Source organism: Sphaeramia orbicularis, chromosome 13, assembly GCF_902148855.1.
Source record: "Sphaeramia orbicularis chromosome 13, fSphaOr1.1, whole genome shotgun sequence".
NCBI classification, from domain to species: Eukaryota; Metazoa; Chordata; class Actinopteri; order Kurtiformes; family Apogonidae; genus Sphaeramia; species Sphaeramia orbicularis.
Genome location: NC_043969.1, coordinates 21468290 through 21487563, shown reverse-complemented (window position 1 = coordinate 21487563; position 19274 = coordinate 21468290). Strand labels below are relative to the sequence as shown.

Below are 19274 nucleotides of genomic sequence, written 5' to 3'. Positions count from 1 at the left end.
TAATTGTATTGTTGGCTTCATTACATTATATGGTGACATTTCTCAGCAGCTCCTGCCTGGAACAAGAAAACAACAACCTCTGAAATGTCAGGGACACACTCTAAATTGGCTAAATGTTAGTTAATAAAGCACAGCCCTTGTGAAGCCAAACCAGGTCCCGGCTGTCTGAAATTAAAGTTTGCTATGTAAACACATGGTGGCTGTGAAGTGATGCATCTGTAGTAGATAAAGTTGAAAGTGCAATCAAAACGCATGGCTGATCAAACAGCGTGTACGTATACTTCACTAGATATGGTGAGTTTCCCTCAGGACACAGTTATTCTATCATTTCCATACTCCTCTCTTGTAGCTGCTTTGCATTTGTGCATATTGTGCGGCTGTGAATGGTGTCTTCCTGGTATCAGTTTTAAAACCCCTTCTGCACAAAACACATCTTAGCGTTGAGAAATCCTCTTATCCCCTTACACCCCTCTCATGCTTTCATTCACTAAGGAAATAATTACAGAATAATAGATTTTATTCACTTCACTTCAGTTTTAATCAAACACACTAAACTTCTGATCAGTGTATGTGGCAATTTTGCTGCTGAGTCTGAGAGAAAATGACCAGAGTTGTGGAGCAATAATGAATCTGCCAGGTGGACGTCAGTGATCTCTGACATACAATTAGTTTCACTGGCTGCTCTCACCTGCTTCCCTCAAGCTGTAGTCGGTTTGACTCTGATTTAGCTTCCCTAAAGCTCATGGCATGTGATGTTGTTGCAAAATACACAAGGGCAGATATCATGCCTTTGCACGTTTAACTTTTTAGCCTTTTGCGATTGCACAAATATATAAAATACAATTATTTAGGTGGTGGAAAACTCCATGTTTGCGGTTATCCTTTTGGGCTGTGGTTGTGTTCCTGCTGATATCTGGTTTATAAGCATTCTGTAGTGTTGGATCATTGGATTACGCCACAAAGATGCTGTTCATCATCAGAAAAACTAGCTGAGATCTACAGTTTTAGAATATATGCATACATACAAATCTGTCTTCGCTTCACTCTGGAGTTTGTAGTGTTTGATGTAATGCTGTCATGGTGAATGTGGGTGTTTATTAACAGCAGTTGGATATTTTAATGGTGTGTTCATATTCAGTGCACTTTGTTTATCGGCTTTAATCATCTTGCATCATTTTAGCTGATAACAGGCATCACCCTTGTAATCTGTGTTGTGGGTTTGCGTATTCATGTAGCAGCGGGTGTGCACACGAATGGTTTCAGCCTGAAAAATATTGCAATTTACTGGATTGACGCCAGGAAGTCAGATCCACCATCCTCCTGCTGAACTGCACACACACACACACACACACACACACACACACACACACACACACACACACACACACACACACACACACACACAGAGAAATGCAGAAGTACACAGCAGCAGCAGAGTTGTAACCTGACTCCTGATGAGTGTGTGTGTGTGTGTGTGCGCGTGTGTGTGAAAGGATGCTGACGTAGCACTGTGTTATCATCAGTAATGGGCTCATCAATACTAAAATATTCAGAGAGGGAGAAAAGACATAGAATGAAGAGAGATAAACTGAAAGCAAAGAGTGAGCAAAGGGAATCCATTGTTTATTATGTTTTCATGCTTTTATGCTTTTGCATGTGTTTGCACAGTACATATACTGCTGCTCTACATTTTAATTGCCTATCACCACCCAGGACTCCAGATTAATATATATAGTATTCAGCAGGAAATGCAGCATATGTTATACCTAATCTTCTCTGAGGAACATAATCTTCTAATTTAAGCAGTTTAAGTGTTATTTCCATTTTGTAAACACATGAAAGAGTAGTATATTTAATATAACAGCAAGTAGGTCAGGGGTGGAAGTAACATTCCAATCACAATTTGCATACTTTTTGAGTAATTTTACTTTTATGTGTTTTTGTTTTGATGTGCACTTTTTTGTGACATGTCCAAAAAAACATCTCCGTGAGCTATGCACCAAGAAATGACATGATCTCCTGTTCCAAGTCAGTAGCTCATTCCAGACACAGACACACCATGGAATCTAACTACAGGGGAAACGCAAGACCTAAATGCAGACCTAAGTGCATCTGAATCCCAGTCATGTTCATTCAAGGCTGAAGTTGAACATGAAGAAAATCCTTTACCAATTAAACTGACATCCAAGGAAGGCAGCTTCATTTGTCATTCTGTAAACTTTCTGTATATAAAATCTCTAAACCCAACTTGTGCAGGAAATATATTCTCAGTAACAGCCAGGAATATCTTTGATGGTGTTGGTTCACAGGGTGTTGCTATTTTGAAATTTCCTCCCTAACTTTAAACATCAACTTGCTAATATTAGCTGAAACTGAAGCAACATCCCAAACAGACAACAACGCCAGAATCTGAAAATACAGTACATCCCTTCCTTCTGCTGCTCTTTTCTCTTTATTGAAATCAGAAGACTAAATATACAAATCAATAAGCCTCTGGTGAGACATTGATCAGAGCAGTAGAGTCACATCTAAGTTGTATCTGACAGAATTTGGTGAACGATTAGTAATTACATCTGTCAGTCACATAGTTATCTACCCTACCCATCTGGAAATATCCATGATTAGACTAAATAAGGCTGTCAAAGTACAATTTTTACAGTCCAGAAACACAGGCAAGGAGTTGATGCAGAAATCTCAGTTTTGCCCAATGATACTAAAAACCTACTAAAAACTCCAACTCTATGTCAGTACTGTGTTTATTTATTGTTGTATTAGTTTGATTTGAGCTCAGACCAGATAGCAACTGTAAATGATGAGACTCAACATTTTTACATGACTAAAAATAAAAAAAGGTAATTTTTCAATGTAAACTTTAAATACCAGTTTGTTATTTTTGACCTTCGTTTCAGTAGATTTTTTAAAACATTAAATTCACTTAATCTGAGGAACAATATCCTCACAGTAACAATACTTTAACCAGACAACTATTATCAAAGCTGTTTATCAGATTCATTAAAATTACTTCCATTTATTTTGTACATTGACTGTAATCATTTGTGGCCTTGTTTGGGTTGACACAAAGCTGTCACCGCTGAATCACCAAAGCAAGGGATGAGTAACTGTATTAAAAAAGATCTGGCTCTGTGATTAAAGAGGTCAGAGGTCAGGAGTGTGAAGTTAGAGATGTTAAATGTCCTGGTGAGCTCTGAGGCAACATTTAATCATCAAGCTTTATCTTAGGACAGTACTGAACACTTTTAATCAAACATGTGGGAATCTGGTTCTCAGTCTTGATTAAACTTAAGTTGTAGTTTCTTTTTTTTTCGATAACGAAATGTAAAGTTTGCCAGAGCTTTAAGCAAAGGCCAAACTCAAGTGAAAAACTTGATTTTCCTGGAATACTAAGTATTATGTAGTAGTAGTATTAATAGTAATTATCCTGGTAAATCTTACATTTCAAACCTAATGTAACAGGTAAAATGTAAATAAAGTTACAAACTACAGTTATAAATATTTCTGCAGCTGATGTGGTTGTTGAGGTTGCACAAATACATAGTAAAACACTATCCTGAGTAATGCATACGAAAGAAAAAACATACAATATTGTGATGCAGAGCTGGGCCAACACAGGAGCCTCCCCCCTGAATATGTGTGCTCCAGTAAAGTGATGTTTATCTGTCAGTCAACACAAAGGCCTCTGCACTGAATATAATGCAAACATCTGAAAAGCTGCTCTTAACATAACCATGCCATTTGCATTGTCACAGCAGGAAAAGCACAGGTGTAAGTAAAGAATGAGTCATGTCTAAATTACATTTAGCTTCTGTTGTGTCCTACAGGGACACTGGAACAGGAAGCAGCCGTCAATAATGTTATGACACAAGTATGAATGCAGGCTGTGAAAACAGCATGTCATCCTTTTAACACATCTAAGCAGAAACACACTTTGACTGTCACACCTTCAGGAAATGCAGAAATCCTTATTTAGGAAGTGTTTTTGGACTGTGATGGAGAATATGAAAGACATTCAAAAGTATGTGGCTGATTTAATGATGCTTAATTGGTATCGTCCTTTATTATTTTTCATAGATAGATAGATAGATATAGTCATGGAAAAAATTATTAGACCATCAAAAGTCATCAAAAATGATGGTTATGCAATCAAGCACTGACTCCTGTGTGTGTCATGTGACTGAAAAAGACAGAAAAGAAAACATGGAATGTCTTAAAGCACTGTTTTTGGCAGTACAATGCTATAGATACTGATGTAAGAACTTAAGTGATTTTGGTTATTATTAAGGAAACATGGAAAATGGATAGATATCAGCTCTTAAATTAAACTCTTATGAGCTATTTTTATTGTTATCATTATATTTGTCCAAACAAATGTACCTTTAGTTGTACCAGGCATTAAAATGAACAAGAAATTGAAGAAAACAAGGGTGGTCTTATAATTTTTATTTGTGACTGTAGATAGAATTTGCTGTAAAATGGGAAGCATCTGTTTTTTTTTTTTATGTTGTAGTAAGTTGTAAAACACCCATTATCAGAATGGTAGCAGCATTTCTTTTATAGTCCAGTGAATTACAGAGGACCATGTCAATAATGTAAATGATCTAAAACGTATCACACACATCCACATACCTCACTTTAGTACTGCACCAAATCGATTCACCCAACACCACACACAGTAAACTCCTGTAACAAGGCATGTACTTAAGTCTGTGTGTTTTTCACTCTAATACAGCTTACACTCCTTGTGTCTTATTATCACCTTATCAGTCATTGGTAAAGTACTTTGACCTGCGCTAACCTGCACAAACGGAGCTATACAAATAAAGAGTAATTGACTGATTGATTGATTATATTTATTCAAGCCAGAGGGTAAGATGAGAATACATTAACTTAGCAAAAACAAGCTGTTTAATGCTAAGCAGACTCTAATCTATGCAATTAAATGTAAAACAAGATGACAATATCATTAGTTGTAGATAAAAGTTCTTGTTATTGATTCTTAATCAGTATCACTAGTAATTTCCTGTAGCCATTATAAACAATTGCTTCAACTTGATGATTATCTACAGTATTTGTCATGAAAGTGGGAGCTCGGCCCATCTTTTGCCTTTATTCTGACCCTTTGATGTAATACCATTAAACTTGTATGAGTTTCTGTACCTTTTCCTGGTGCTTCTTTCTTCCTCTGTGTGGATCCTTTGTGTGCCACGTTAGAAATATTGCTGAAAGTAAGTTTTGATGTGTGTCTGTTGTTTTCTTTTGTGGGTTCAGGAATAGAAAACCTGGCCAGCTGCTCACTTGTGTTGACTGCTTCTCATGCCTTATTAGGGTGAGTTATTTTAAAGACAAGATTGAATTACATTCAGGTTAAACTCTGGGTTTCACGTACTACTGTGGGTTCGGTGTTGAGTTCGAGGAGGGACGAGATAATGTTGTTCTAAGGATATGAATTAAGTCAATACGTTGTGATCGTATGTGTGTGTGTTTGTGTGCGAGCCTGGAGGTGTCATGGGGGAATGAGCCTGACAGCTCCCATGGTTCCCAGCTTTGGCTCCAGCAGCTCCTGTCAGCCTTCTTATCTCTATGGATTGTTGCCACAGACAGGTGTTTTTGTGTGTGTGTTTGTATCTGTGTGCGCATGTAGACTAATGCATGTGAGTGTGCGTATGTTTACGACGGTGTGTATTTGTTCAGCTACAGTTGTCTTTCTGTCAGTAGCCCAGCAGAGGCCAACTGTGTGTGTGTGTGTGTGTGTGTGTGTGTGAGAGAGACTTTTTGAAGGTGTTTTTGTCAGCTGGTGCAACCTGTATGTGTGTTTGTGTGCTCCCATGGGAGATTAAGGTGGGAGGTGTGGCAGCTGTGTTTGGGACACTGAGCTTTGGTTTAATTAGAAAACAGTATCAAGTGCCCCTCTGTGTGTTTGAGACATCATTGAGAGGCAGTAGATGTGTGTCTGCGTGCATGTCTTTGTATATGTTGTTAAATGTAGGAGGACATATTCATATTCTATCCAGATCTGGTTTTAGAACATAGGATCTTTGGTTTAGATCTCCATCAGTCTTTTAAAACAGAAGATTTGGAAATTACAGGTGAGCATGATGAGCACAACCAAAAGAGGGAGGGAGGGGGTATAATTACAGTTCATTATTTTAGCAGATGAGATTGCAGTTCTGTAAGATTTTATGGAATTAACTTTTAGTTGTAAATAACTGTCTGATCATCAGACTACACTTTCAATCACTGGGACTAAATATTGGAACAGTTTATCATATACCTCCTTCAAATCACAACTTAAACATTGGATGAAGGAAAACCAAGACTGTGACCATCAGTAGATTGTCCTCACTGTGTTGTTTTGTGTGTTTTTATGATGTTTTGTCAGTTGTCTTTCTTGTCGCCTGCCCAGGGAGTATAGATGGAAATTAGCACTGTTGCTACAATCTGGCATATTTACATCTGCAACTGCTGTAGATGTTCATTAATATGTACTGTCCCAAATAAATAAATACATAAATAAATAGATAAACAAAATAAATACATTTCACTGCCAAACCACTCCAAAATAAAAAGTCATTGGTGGTGTGTCCTGTATAGGGAGTTCTCTTCCTTCTGGTGTTCCTCAAAGAATCTAATTTCAATAAAAAAATATTTATCCACTTTGTGCCACCATTTCCACATATGTTTGTCAAGTTCAAAGATAACTATACCAGTCAAGAAAGTGGTACTAGAGTAACATCTAGTTTTGTGTGGAAACAGCTCAGTAGACTTCATCTGTTGTTGCTCGTAATTAAAAAAAGGTGAAAATCAGGGCAGGTCTGGTCATGTTGAAGCCGTAGAGAGATCCTAACCACCTCTGAACAGATCCTGGAGTGAGAGCGTTGATGATGTCAGTGAAGTCTTTGTATTTCGATATCAATTAATCAATCAAATTTTATTTATATAGTGCCACATCATAACAACAGTTATATCATGACACTTATATTTATAGCTGGTTTAAATCAGACTCTTAAGCCAATTTACAGACACCCACAGAATCCTCCCGGTGCAAACTCTTAGTGACACTGGCGAGGAGAAACTTTCTTTTAACAGGCACAAACCTGGAGCAGACCCTGGCTCTAGAGGATGGTCGTCTGCCTCGACCAGTTGGGGTTAAAGAGAATAATAATCATGAATGAGAAAACATATAGTGACTTCTCTACTAATCACAAATAAAAGTGGGATGTATATCTATCTACATCCTAAGCACATCTTATCACTGATAAAACAATTACATATTTTTTAGTTGTAAATGAAAATATGTTGCATTACATCCTGCGACCAAAAAAACTTGGTAATGAACATGCGTATACAGTTTTCTCTGCTTTAAATTTGTTCTGTATGGAGGCAACAGAAACCAACTTTTTGACTAAACAGGCAGGGATTCAGTGGAGGAGACTAAGTTTAGAGTAAGGGGCTAAGGAATGTACTGTCTTACAAAGACAGTGGGACACGATTGTGTGTCTCTCCATCACTTAAGGCCTTCAGAGTAAATGACCTCAAAGCAGCTTGCAGCGTAATCTGCCAAAGTGACAACCTACAATTAGGTCTGACATCCGGCGTTGGCACTAACCACCATTTGTGATGTTGCTGTGACGATTTGTTGTTCTGATGTGACACAATGATGCCTGAATCCACTGGATGTCTTATGAAGGTCATTGAAGTTGGAGTGTAAGGCAAGGCAAGGCAAATTTATTTGTGTTGCACAATTCATACGCAGGGAAATTCACTGCTTAACAAAAATGGAAAAGACAAGTTAAATACACACAATTACAATTAAAACATAATTAATAAAACATAAATAATAATTAATTGAAGTAAAGTGAAAGAGAAAAGTGCAGACAGAACATTTTCAGGTGTTCTATGCACAGTTGAACAGAGCCGTTTTCTCTGCAATCTGTTTGACTCTGTTTTGTTTTGTTTGGTTTTGGTTTTTGTCTACAACAGCATTTGGTCAATTGGATTCTGCATCTGGATTGTTTTAAGTGAAATGTGTTTTTGTCACAGTAGAGGCCTGTCTCATGTTATCATGAAGACTGTTTCAGAGTTTAGCTGCATAGAACTGAAACACAGCTTCACCGTGTTTAGTCCTGATTCTCAGGGTCCCAGATGGTTCACATGGGACCAATATGTCAGAGATGTACTTTGGTGCTAGACTATGGAGAGACTTATAGAAGAGCAGAGGTGTTTTAAAGTCTATTCTCTGAGCCACGGGAAGCCAGTGCACAGACCTGAGCACAGGACTAATATGGTGGTACTTCCTGGTTATAGTCAGGACCCGAGTAGCAGTGTTCTGGATGCACTGCAGCTCTCTTAAAGCTGGTTTAGAGAGTCCAGTGAGGAGGCCGTTACAGTCGTCTAACCTGCTAGAGATAAATGCATGGATAAGTCTCTCTAAGTCTGGTTTAAACCTTTGATTCTAGCAATGTTTTTGACATGATAATAGGCTGATGATGTTATTGATTTAATGTGGCTGTAAAAGTTTAGGTCTGGTCCATTATTACCCCTAGATTTCTAACCTGGTTTTTAGCTTTTAAAGTAAGGGATTCAAGATGACTGCTGATGCTTTCTCTTGGTTTTTGTGGGCCAAAGACAATGACTGTAAACAGCTATGTCTTTTTGTCTGAGTAAGTTGCTTATGTAAGTGTATTTGTTTGTCCGGGAAGCCTCTTACATGCGATTGTCTGTCTTTAAACCAGTGTAACCAATGTACCAGTGTAAGTTGAAACAATCACAGCCACAGTGTTGCTAACGTAGCATAGAAAGCAGAGAGGGATATATGTAGAGATTTGTCACATCAGTATCTTCACTGACTTCTACTACACATCAACCGTTAGCACTGACTTATACTAGCCTCCATGTTTTCTTCTGCATAACAACATGCTAAATGTGACATCATGTTCTTTCAAGCTTGTGATTCAAATGTGGCTGAATTTTTCACAACAGCACACAATAAACAGCCAGTTCAACCTTTGAGAACTGGAACCCATTCATAACTTTCTCAAAACAAACATAGCCGAAAACTGCATATATCATCAGAACAGAGCACATACCCCCTGGCCCCTTCAACCCCCCCAACACCCACTTTTCTATCTCAGCATTTAACATCCACACCTCACCCCCACTCATCATCAACATAAATATACACACACACACACACCACACTTACAACAATGCAATACATCTGATCGACATTAGTATCTATAAGAGCGACCACTTAATTTGTCTGTCCATTTATCTTGTCTGATGTCTGTCCTGTCTCACTGTCCCGTCTTATGTCTGCTCTGTCCCACTGTCTTGTCTCATGTCTGGTTTGTCCCACTGTCTTATGTTTGTTCTGTCCCACTGTCGTGTGTCAATCTGCCACTTTGTTAAGTCTCATCCCTGTGCACTTTTGTTTATATGAACCCCTCCCTCTATGTACATGTGTACTAGCAAGGAATGTAGGACAATAGGAGTATAAACTTGAAATTGTTACTAGTCACTTGTTAAGCATAAGCAGCAATAAATAAATAAAGTTGTCTCCTGAAGAGGGGTGGTGGTGGTGGGTTAAAAAAAAACAAAAAAACAGCCAATTCACACAAGATTTTAATTCACATTTTTAAAGATAGTGATCCAAAGATACCTAAGTTAAATAAAACCGTGAAGAAGTCGGTGTACAATATCTTGACTTGTAGTAATTTTTAGAAATTTATCCACAGTGACTTTTTGGTGAAAGTTTTGTCTCTTTACATCTCAACATAATACATCAGTGGTGGCCTGTCTGGGCCTGCAAGGCCTTCTCTGCTGGCCTAAAAAAAATATCTGAATCACATACTGATGTTAATTATATTTAGTCCATGAATACTTATTAAATAATTTCAACTGGTCTGTCTGCTTCCTCTCATAGCTTTTCCCCTGGTTGTGCTGCTTCCACACATGGATTTTCATATTAAAACATTTAACCAATCACATTTCAGCCATCATTTGTTGCCAGGCGGGTCAAAGTCACAGAAGTCTGCCTGGAGGCCTTCACAAGCAGTTCTGCAGGGTCTCCAGTAAAACATAAAAGTGTTGATGACGCTGTTGCTTCAACCAATCAGATTTTGAGTTGGCAACACTAAGGCCCTCTAGCAGGCGTCGGTGACGTCAGTGTATTCACACTCTGTGATTGGATAGTCAGAGAGTGTACTAGCCAAAGCTAGCAAACTGCATCTGTAGCGAGCTGCATGAACAGAAATATAGTTGGGTTGGTTTATCAGCTGTTTTGTCAACCCACAATGGCTGAAGGAGGAGAAGAAATTGATTTGGATGCAGATTTACTGTCAAAGCCATTTTCAAGATGGACTTTTCAAGAAAAGCTGGATGTCGTTAAGAAAGGTCAGACAATTCCGAAGCTAGCTAGCCGGTCACAACCAGGAAAAGGATTTGTCTGTCACTCCACTAACTACAACCGGTACCCCTGGTACCCACACGGATAATCTGTACAACAGAGTAGTTGAACTCTTTTTGAGGAAAGAAAGGAGGATGGATTTTGTGTACAAATCAGAATTTTTGGTGAGTAGAATGTTGCTGTTTTCCTAAATAATATTGCAAGTTAATGAGGTTAATATTGATGTTTCTTTAAGCCTCAGTCACAAAGCTTTGTACGAACAATGGGTTCGTACGAATCTCCCGGTTCGTATGAGTTCTGGAGTTCGTAGACATTCGTGGAGGGAGCAGTAGTTTCTTACAACTGTGAAACTCACGGCGCTCGCTAGTAGATGGTTTGAAGATCTTGCGCTGTTTCAGTCCAACAGCAGCGGAAGAAGAGGGACATTCTAAAGTGCTTAATAAAGACAACTTAATGTAGTTTAATGCCCCATAACAGTGATCAATCAGCACCAAAGTTCGTGTGAACATCTGTACTCATGTCCACTTTCACCTCTGCATAAAAAAACTTAACATAGTTTAATCTTAGAGTACTGTTCATTCATCATTTCATTCATTCATTTGTTTTCTGAACCGCTTTATCCTCCAGACGGTCGCAGGGGCAGAGCCTATCCCAGCATTACAGATGTCCACGCATACTTGGGTGATTATTGATGCTCTTTTCGGACATTAAACTACGTTAACTTATTTTTACATTAAGCCTTTTGTGAATGTGCGTTTTCTGTGTTTGGGATTGTGCGCTGTCCGTGGTGCTGAAATCACACATTACTGCGCAAAAACGGACCTGTACTGTTAGAAATTAGGAGTTATAATAAGACATCAGATGAAGAAATTTGAAGTAGAGGGTATAAGAATAAAACAAAGATACACAAGAATAACAGAGAGAAGTGAACGTTAAAAACACTAACCGTCCAACACGCACATCCATCAGCCTGATCCTCGTCCCGGTGGACTGTGCATTATCTCTGCAGATTTGTTTCAAGTTTATTTTTCTGTTAATGAACAGCTTTATTCTTTATATGTTCTGCACCGTGCGTTTGAGACCAGTCATTCACTCCGTCTCGACAGTTTGTATTCGACCCCTCTAAGAATGCCACAGATGTAGTAGTAGTACTGCTGCACTGCACCTTACGTCCACCTGTCTGTGCGTTCGTTTATGTGAATGTCGGATGGGACCCCTAATAACACCCTAAGGTGTTGTACTTGCGGCCACCGCAGGAACATGTGGATCCTGGAAAAGACCTCCTTATCCACGAACGTCGTGCGTTGTTCTTACGTAGTTCATAAGGCATTCGTTAGTGCCAAAAGGGGTTTCGTACTGCGGTCGTTGGTAACGGTATTTGTGACTGAGGCTTTATGTGTGTCGCAGCTGTAGCTGCAGTAGAAGGAGACGTGTGCACCCCGAGTTTGTTTATTCAGTAAAGGCATTTTTTGTGGCAACACGAGTTATCTATCTGCGATGCAACAGCTCTTTATATTACATTTCTGCATAATAAGATGGTTTTTAGAATCATAAAATAGTTATTGAGGGGTGGATTGATTCAGACGGAGGACTACTGAAGACTTAGGTGTGAAATGCACGGTCCGTCACTGTAATACATATATGTGATAGATTAGAATCAAATCAGATGTTTTGATGTGATTTAAACATTTTTGCTCTGCATAAATTAATAAATATGAATTGTTTTCCTGACTGTGACCTTTGAGCTAGAAAAGCTGAAATATAATCATCTAACACATACAAAAGAAAATCAGGACAATTTGTTCAAATTTGTGGACGCTACTCTCTTAACAAGGATGACCAGATCCGAACTCCCCAGATGAGGGACAAAGACTGTTTGTGTGGGACAATGTGAGACACCAATGCATGGAAATAGTCTAAGGTAACTTAAGGAGAAAAATAAATACATTATATAATACATTTTGCCCCTTAGCTTATAACATTACTGTGCTTTGACGTCTAGTTGATTCAGTAGTACACTAACAACAATGAAAATGAAAACTTTCTATATTTTATTTAAATACATCTTCCCCGAATTTGCTCACATAAGAAAACATACAGGCGGGAAGCTCTCATGCTATTTTACAGTTCCTCTTATAAACATACTTGACAGTGTACAGTCAAACACAACATTCAGTCAATGCTACTATTGATCTTTCATACATAACCTTAGGACTTTAAAATGCTTTAAAGGGGTGTGGCTTGCGTGTATTTTCTCCAACAACAGATAGAAACAACACAGCCTCTGCACAACTCCAGTCCACACACCACAACATTAAAGTGTCATTTGCTCTAGTAGAAACCATATACTGAACTACATGTGACTGATCAAAACTGGTCTGGAAGGAATGCAAACTTATAACTAACAAAACTATGCACTGTGTTACTATGGTGCACCAAAGCCACAGATTTCAGCCACAGACAGTCTCCCAGTCTTTATTAGAGCTGCATTTCCTTTTCTTTGCAATAAAACAGCTCGCTGTTTCCTCCCTTTCCTCCATGTTTTGCTGTTTTATATATTGGTAGTTTGTTTTTGGTGATTGCGCCCTTAACCTGCGGTATTCCCTGTCGCAGTTCGATTGACACAATCACACAGTCCGCCCCGCCCCCTGCACCCTGATGACAACACTCACTCTCCCTGCTCTGTCAACACAGGACACTGACAAATGCCACATTATAAAACATGCATTTCAAAACTGTAGCCTGACAGTTAATAATAGTGCGGGACACCATCTCAATTTGCGGGACGTGTGAAAAATAATAAAAATACGGGACTGTCCCACACAAAGCAGGACATCTAGTCACCCTATACTCTTAACAGACAGACAAACAAATATCTGTAAGAACATAACAGAAACATAACCCCTCTAATCATCTAGCAATAAATCATTAACAATGCATTTTTGGCCTCTAAATAGCTGGTTTCTGGGCAGAACATGGGTTCATTTACAGTGCAAAAACTAAGTGAATGGTTCAGACTTTTGGACCAATTATAGGAAGTTACACAAGGCTACCATTGCAATAAACAGAAGAAGAATTACAAAAAAAAAGTTAAAAAGGAGCTTGTTATCAGACTCACATCTGCTTATAAACCAGTCGCTGCAAAGTCCAGGGAGACACAGCCCATGTAGATGATATTATGCAAAGTGTCTGAATTCACTCAGAATTGCACTGGGAAAAGAAAATGAACTCAGTAAAATGTATACAGTATGAACACAAACATAAACTGTGGTTTTTTGTTTTGGACAGAGACATGATGCTGCCAGTGTGAACACAGACATAGTGTTCCTGCATGTGAGAATTACCCAGTGCTTAGTCTCTTATCAATTTTTTGCACTTACAAATTTAGTTGTAAGAATAAATCCTCCAGTGGAGCACAGCATGTGAAATAAAAGTGACTATTTGAAACAGCCGCCGGGAGATTAAAACGACAGATGATGACTCAAGTAAAATATTTATGAACCTCAAATTCACAGACAAAAAAAAAAATCCTTTCACAGAGCTCTCACAATGTGGCAAGGCGAGCTTATATCTCACACATGTGCCTTCCAGTTCCTGTTAAAAAAAAAAGAAAAAGAAAAAAAGAAAAAAGAGCAGTACAAGGTTGGGTTATTTTTGTCCAAAGGGCTAAATTGTTTTGTGGTCAGCCTTGCACCTATAACTCTGTCCAGCTGAACTGATTTAATTCCATGTTGTTTATCATTATTTTTTTGGCTGTGGGGGGTTTTCATTATCTTTTTTTAATGCGCTCTGTGCTGATATTACTGAAATTCATCACTGTTATCATCAGACAACTATGTTTCTGACTCTTACTTCTTACAATAGCTGCAACACTTTCTATTTTGTGAACACATTGCCTTTCCTGTTACTCATTTTATTGTTTTGCAACTAGATTTAATTACGTGTTGACCAATGTTATATTGATGCTACAGCAGCTGTTACCGTCTGCATTGTGGAGCTCAGTCTCTACACTAGAGTACCAGAATGTGTTCCTTTGGTTTTGTTCCTGTTGCCCTGACTGCAGGGCTTTTTCTTATTGATCCATTCTATTGATTGACTCACACAAAGATAAAGCCACTGACAGGCAGTAAATGTCGCATTTGGAACATTATGGGGTTTGTGATGCTTGTAGTCCTGAATGAAGACACTTGTTCAACAGCAGATGCACAAACACACACATATCAAAACACACATACATAATGCAAACATAAACAAACACATATTCTGCTACATGTAGTAAGTCCAAACATACATTTTCCTCTGTAATAATTTCAGAAAACTAGTTGATTGCATTTGCTTTTTGTTGTCTGCAAACCATTATGTAGGACTTTGACTCAAATAAGTATATTTACACTGATTTCCAATGGAAACACAATGATGATTATGGTCACATGAACAGAATATTGACTGTGTACCTTCTATGTCTGTTTTCACTGTGTATCAGAGCTGTACAATATATTGACTCTTTTGAGGCTTAATAGTCAGTTTTCAACACAGTACTATTTTCCATTATCTAACCTGTGTCTTCCATAAAGCCAGTGACAGTGTTTTTAACTCATAATTCATAATGAGCCAAAAATCTAGTATTTTACATTTCGCATAAAACCTAAAAAGATCTCAATGCTTCGATGTAAAAGTAGGATTAGTGCAGCAGTCCAGCACGTCTGCAGCCTCCAGTAGATGAGCAACAGTGGAGAGGTGATCTGAACTCATTTAATGTCTGTCTTTACCAGTATCACATGGTGCTGCTGGGTGAATGGGCTGTAATTTCCCAGGAGGTATAGATTTTTTTATGTACTGCCATTGCGTAGCAAAGCTAAAACAATAGGCTGCAAATTATTTCATATTGTTCGCCACTAAATGCATTGAAAGGACACCACTATTAACTACCAGCTACAATTTTATAACACAGCAGTTAATTCCTCACACTTAATTCTCTTTGTGACATTAAAAAAGCAGAGACAATCCACTCATGCAGAGACATTGTTGTGAGTGATTATAATAGTGGATTTGCAGTATGTCATACACTTTGAGGTAGGGCTAGACGATAAAACAATGACAATTGTCCTCCTGATTTAGTTTATGTCATATTGTAATATAATTTTTCCTTTATCCTTTTCCTTTATCCTTCCTTTAGAATTTTTTCCTGGAGATCAGCAACTCTGATTTTTCCAATATAATATATATCAAAATAATTGTCACTCTTGCATCATATTGTTTTTTGTTCGTAGGGTTTGCATTGTCAAATAAAACACAAAATGTTTTAATGTTTTGTTGTTTTCCTAATTTTATATTTTAACTTTCCATTCTCTGATGTTGAAAAAGTTTTTTATTAAGATTAATTGTGTGTTTTTATCTGTAGATTTCTGAAATGCTCTGACCATGAAGGAAAGTTTAAAACCATAAAGAATTATCTAGTTTCATACCAAACCTAAAATCAACCTTTGCAGTGTAACTTTACAACTGTTCTGATGGTTGTTGAGTTGTTTTCACCTACAAGATGCACATTTTTACATATTAATATATTTTTGTCTGCAACATCACCACCATTGATAATTGTATTACATTTGAGTTGTATGATTCTGTTTACAGTTCAAGAAAAACACGTTTTAGTTTTTAATATTCCTTTAAACATGAGAGAATGAATGATTTATTATAATGGTTATCTGTATTTTAATGATATGCTTGTGACAGCTCACATTTGACTTGGAACTAAATAAGTAAACCTAGAAAACTGGAAGAGGATGGATAGATGAGTGGATGAATGAATGGATGGATGGATGGATATATATGGTGCATTGCCATTGAAATAAGTTGCTCGGCTCTGTCATGTAGCTGGATTAGTTTTCTTCTTTGTTATTAATAATCCACTGTCCTCATCACTCCACTTCTTTTCATCCAGATTTCACAAACAATTTCCACCTCTAAGTCCCAAACCTCCATCTCTTGACCTTTGAAATCTCGCTTACCACAAAAGGTGACAGGTGAGAGGAAGAGGTTGCAGAGACGAGTTGATAGATGAGGGGCAGGTGTTTCATCACAGTGTTTTCTGTGTTGCTTGGCAGCAGATTGTGGCACAGGTTATCCTACATACAGAGGTATTATCAAGCTAAGTCTTTGTGTTTTCCTCTTTTGGTGTGTCATTTTCCAGGCCTGCACGCATGAATCAGCATGTTGATTGTTTGTGACTGTGATTGTGACAAGTGTGAGACCAGCCTGCGAGCACAATATTTCTGGAGATTTTTTTTTTTCCCTTTGTGTCTTTTTCCGGAGGATGTGACTGTCTGCCAAACAAACAGCTGAGTGTCTGGTTGTCAAGTGATTTAGTGTGTGGAATTGTCAGACTTGTAAAAATGTCTACATGTTTGACTCTGAAACTTATTTTAGCTCTAGGGCTATTCAGTCTAGTTTGACCTCAAAGGGACCAGACCACTAAAGTCCTGTACTATAAGTGTGAAGTGGACTCTGTGTGTCTCGGGCATCACACAAAATCCAGAAAGAGTTGACTGCTGCAGTTTGGCATACTTATGTATTTTTGGTCAAGGAAGAGATTGGTGAAAATGGCAAGTTGATAGGACCAATATTTTGGACTCCACAAATTTTCCGTGGACATTTGAGGTTTCATAGTCCACGCATTTATCATCCTACATCATCCTACATTGTGTGACACCATGTACGTGTATGCAGAGTCCTGTGGTTGTAAAAGCTGAGCTTTGGGTGGAGGTATCTGTGGAGTCAAGTATGCCCGACTCCCAGACTTCATCTCCATCCTTCATTGACTGGACTCTGACTGCTGCAATCAGGTTGTTCTGTTTGTTCCCCTTAGTTGTTGTTTCTGTTAATAAATCTGTTTTTTCCCTTCCACACCGTGCATTTGAGTCCCATCCATTCACATCCTAGACAGAGGACTGCGGTCAGTGACAGGAGGAGCAACGCAAGTGAAACGTCAGATTCAGAGTTACTGGTATCAGATGCGGGACGATGGTAATGGATGACTGACATGAGGCTCAGCCAGGCTCGGCTAATTATTTTATTTGGACCTAATAAAATGACTGGTCAGACTTTTATCTGAAATATATGAGAATTAAACATTTTTGAGTTTCAAAACCTGGTGGATTTCTATTACATTTTAGTTTGATGCATGCTTATTTGGAGCATTTTAAGATTACAAAAGAAACATGTAAAAATGCCACATCATACAATATAGCTTTAACAGTAATAAATGTTTACATTTACAAAATCCATTCACAAAAATGTAAATAACATGAACATCCATGGACAACCTGAAATTTCTTAAGAAAACAAAAAGTGCAATTTTTACAATATTATGCCTCAACTTCTCATTTTATGTCTGCATTGCAACACACAGATCACAGTGGATCTACAAAAGCACAAAACATTTAGTAACAGGCATCTGGAATTTAAAAATATAGCATTTAACTTTATGATGAAAACAACTTATCAAGACTCAATGACATCCTTGACTGTTAATGTCTGTGTAATTTTTGCACTTTGCAAATTCATCCCTTGGGCCAGATTGAACCCTTTGCATGGCTGATTTTGGCCCATGGGCTGTATGTTTGACACCCCTGCTCTAAAAAAATACTAAGCACAGTCAGACTTGCCTCACAATAACTGGCACATCAGATAAGATATTGCCAAATGCACTCATCCATTACCTCTCACCTGTCTGGGTCAGTGGTGATGTCCAGACCTCTGTCCCTTTGGCCACTTCCTTCAGCTGAGAGACGTGAGTCCATCCAGTGGGTCCAGGGTCTGCCGAAGGGTTTCCTCATTGTCAGACACTCCTCAGATCCACCTGATGTGGAGGAGCAGTGGTTCCACTCTGAGCTCCTCATGGATGACCCGGCTTCTCACCCTGTCTCTTCGGGAGAGCTTAGAATCCGTACCCTTTAAATTCAACCTCTGGGAACAGCAACTCATCTCTAAGTTGGAGGGGGCGCTGCACCCTACTCCAGCTGAAAACCACTGAAAATGAGTTTGCTAAGAAAGTAAAACCAGGCTTGTAAAAGTCTATTTTTACTTTCAAAACTGCTGAACAGAACAGATCTGGAACTCCCTCCCACCATCCATTCGTAACAGTTACTCTCTCCTCATATTCAAAACCAGACTCAAAACTCATCTTTTCAGAATAGCTTACCCACCATAAGTTTTATTCTCCATTTTACATTTTCATTTCTATGTATTGTAATTACTCTTTTATCTATTTGTTAACGTCTCTGTATTTTATGCATTGTCTGTTTTATCCTCTGCTGTACAGTGTCCGTAGGTGTCCTGAAAAGCGCTTATAAATAAAATGTATTATTGTTATACAGTTCAGTAAGATTTGGGGTGGTTGAATATAATGTTTGTAATTTTGTTTTCATTAGCGAAAATGAGAATTGCCTTGAAAGACCCAATACAGTCCAATTTGGACCACTGTGCTGTTGTGTCACAAAGCTGATGCAAAGAAGATGAAGTTATTTCCCTGAGTGCATTTAGCATTTAGAAATTCAGCTAATTCTTGCAGTTTTTAACATAATTGTACTGTATATACGTTTTAAATGTTTTTTTCACCAGACAAAATGCTCAGATCTTACAATGTGGCTGGATTTTATTTTATTTTATATTCTATTTTTTATTTTCAGTGAAATAAAATGTCATTTTTGCCTGGGATACCAGATGATTCCAGTTGACAACTGCTCAAATGGGAAACCAGCAGGTCGAGAGCTTGTTCTCATGGCCAGGCTGAATATAACGTGTAAAATAGCATCAAACCTGTACTGTGGAACAGCAGCCATATTTTTCTTGT

The 19274-nt window shown here is 38.2% G+C and overlaps 1 protein-coding gene across 1 annotated transcript in view; it reads left to right on the top strand.

Moving 5' to 3' along the window:
* Positions 1-19274, top strand: part of pde2a (phosphodiesterase 2A) — a 182084-nt gene that overhangs the window by 986 nt on the left and 161824 nt on the right. The window lies entirely within an intron of this gene.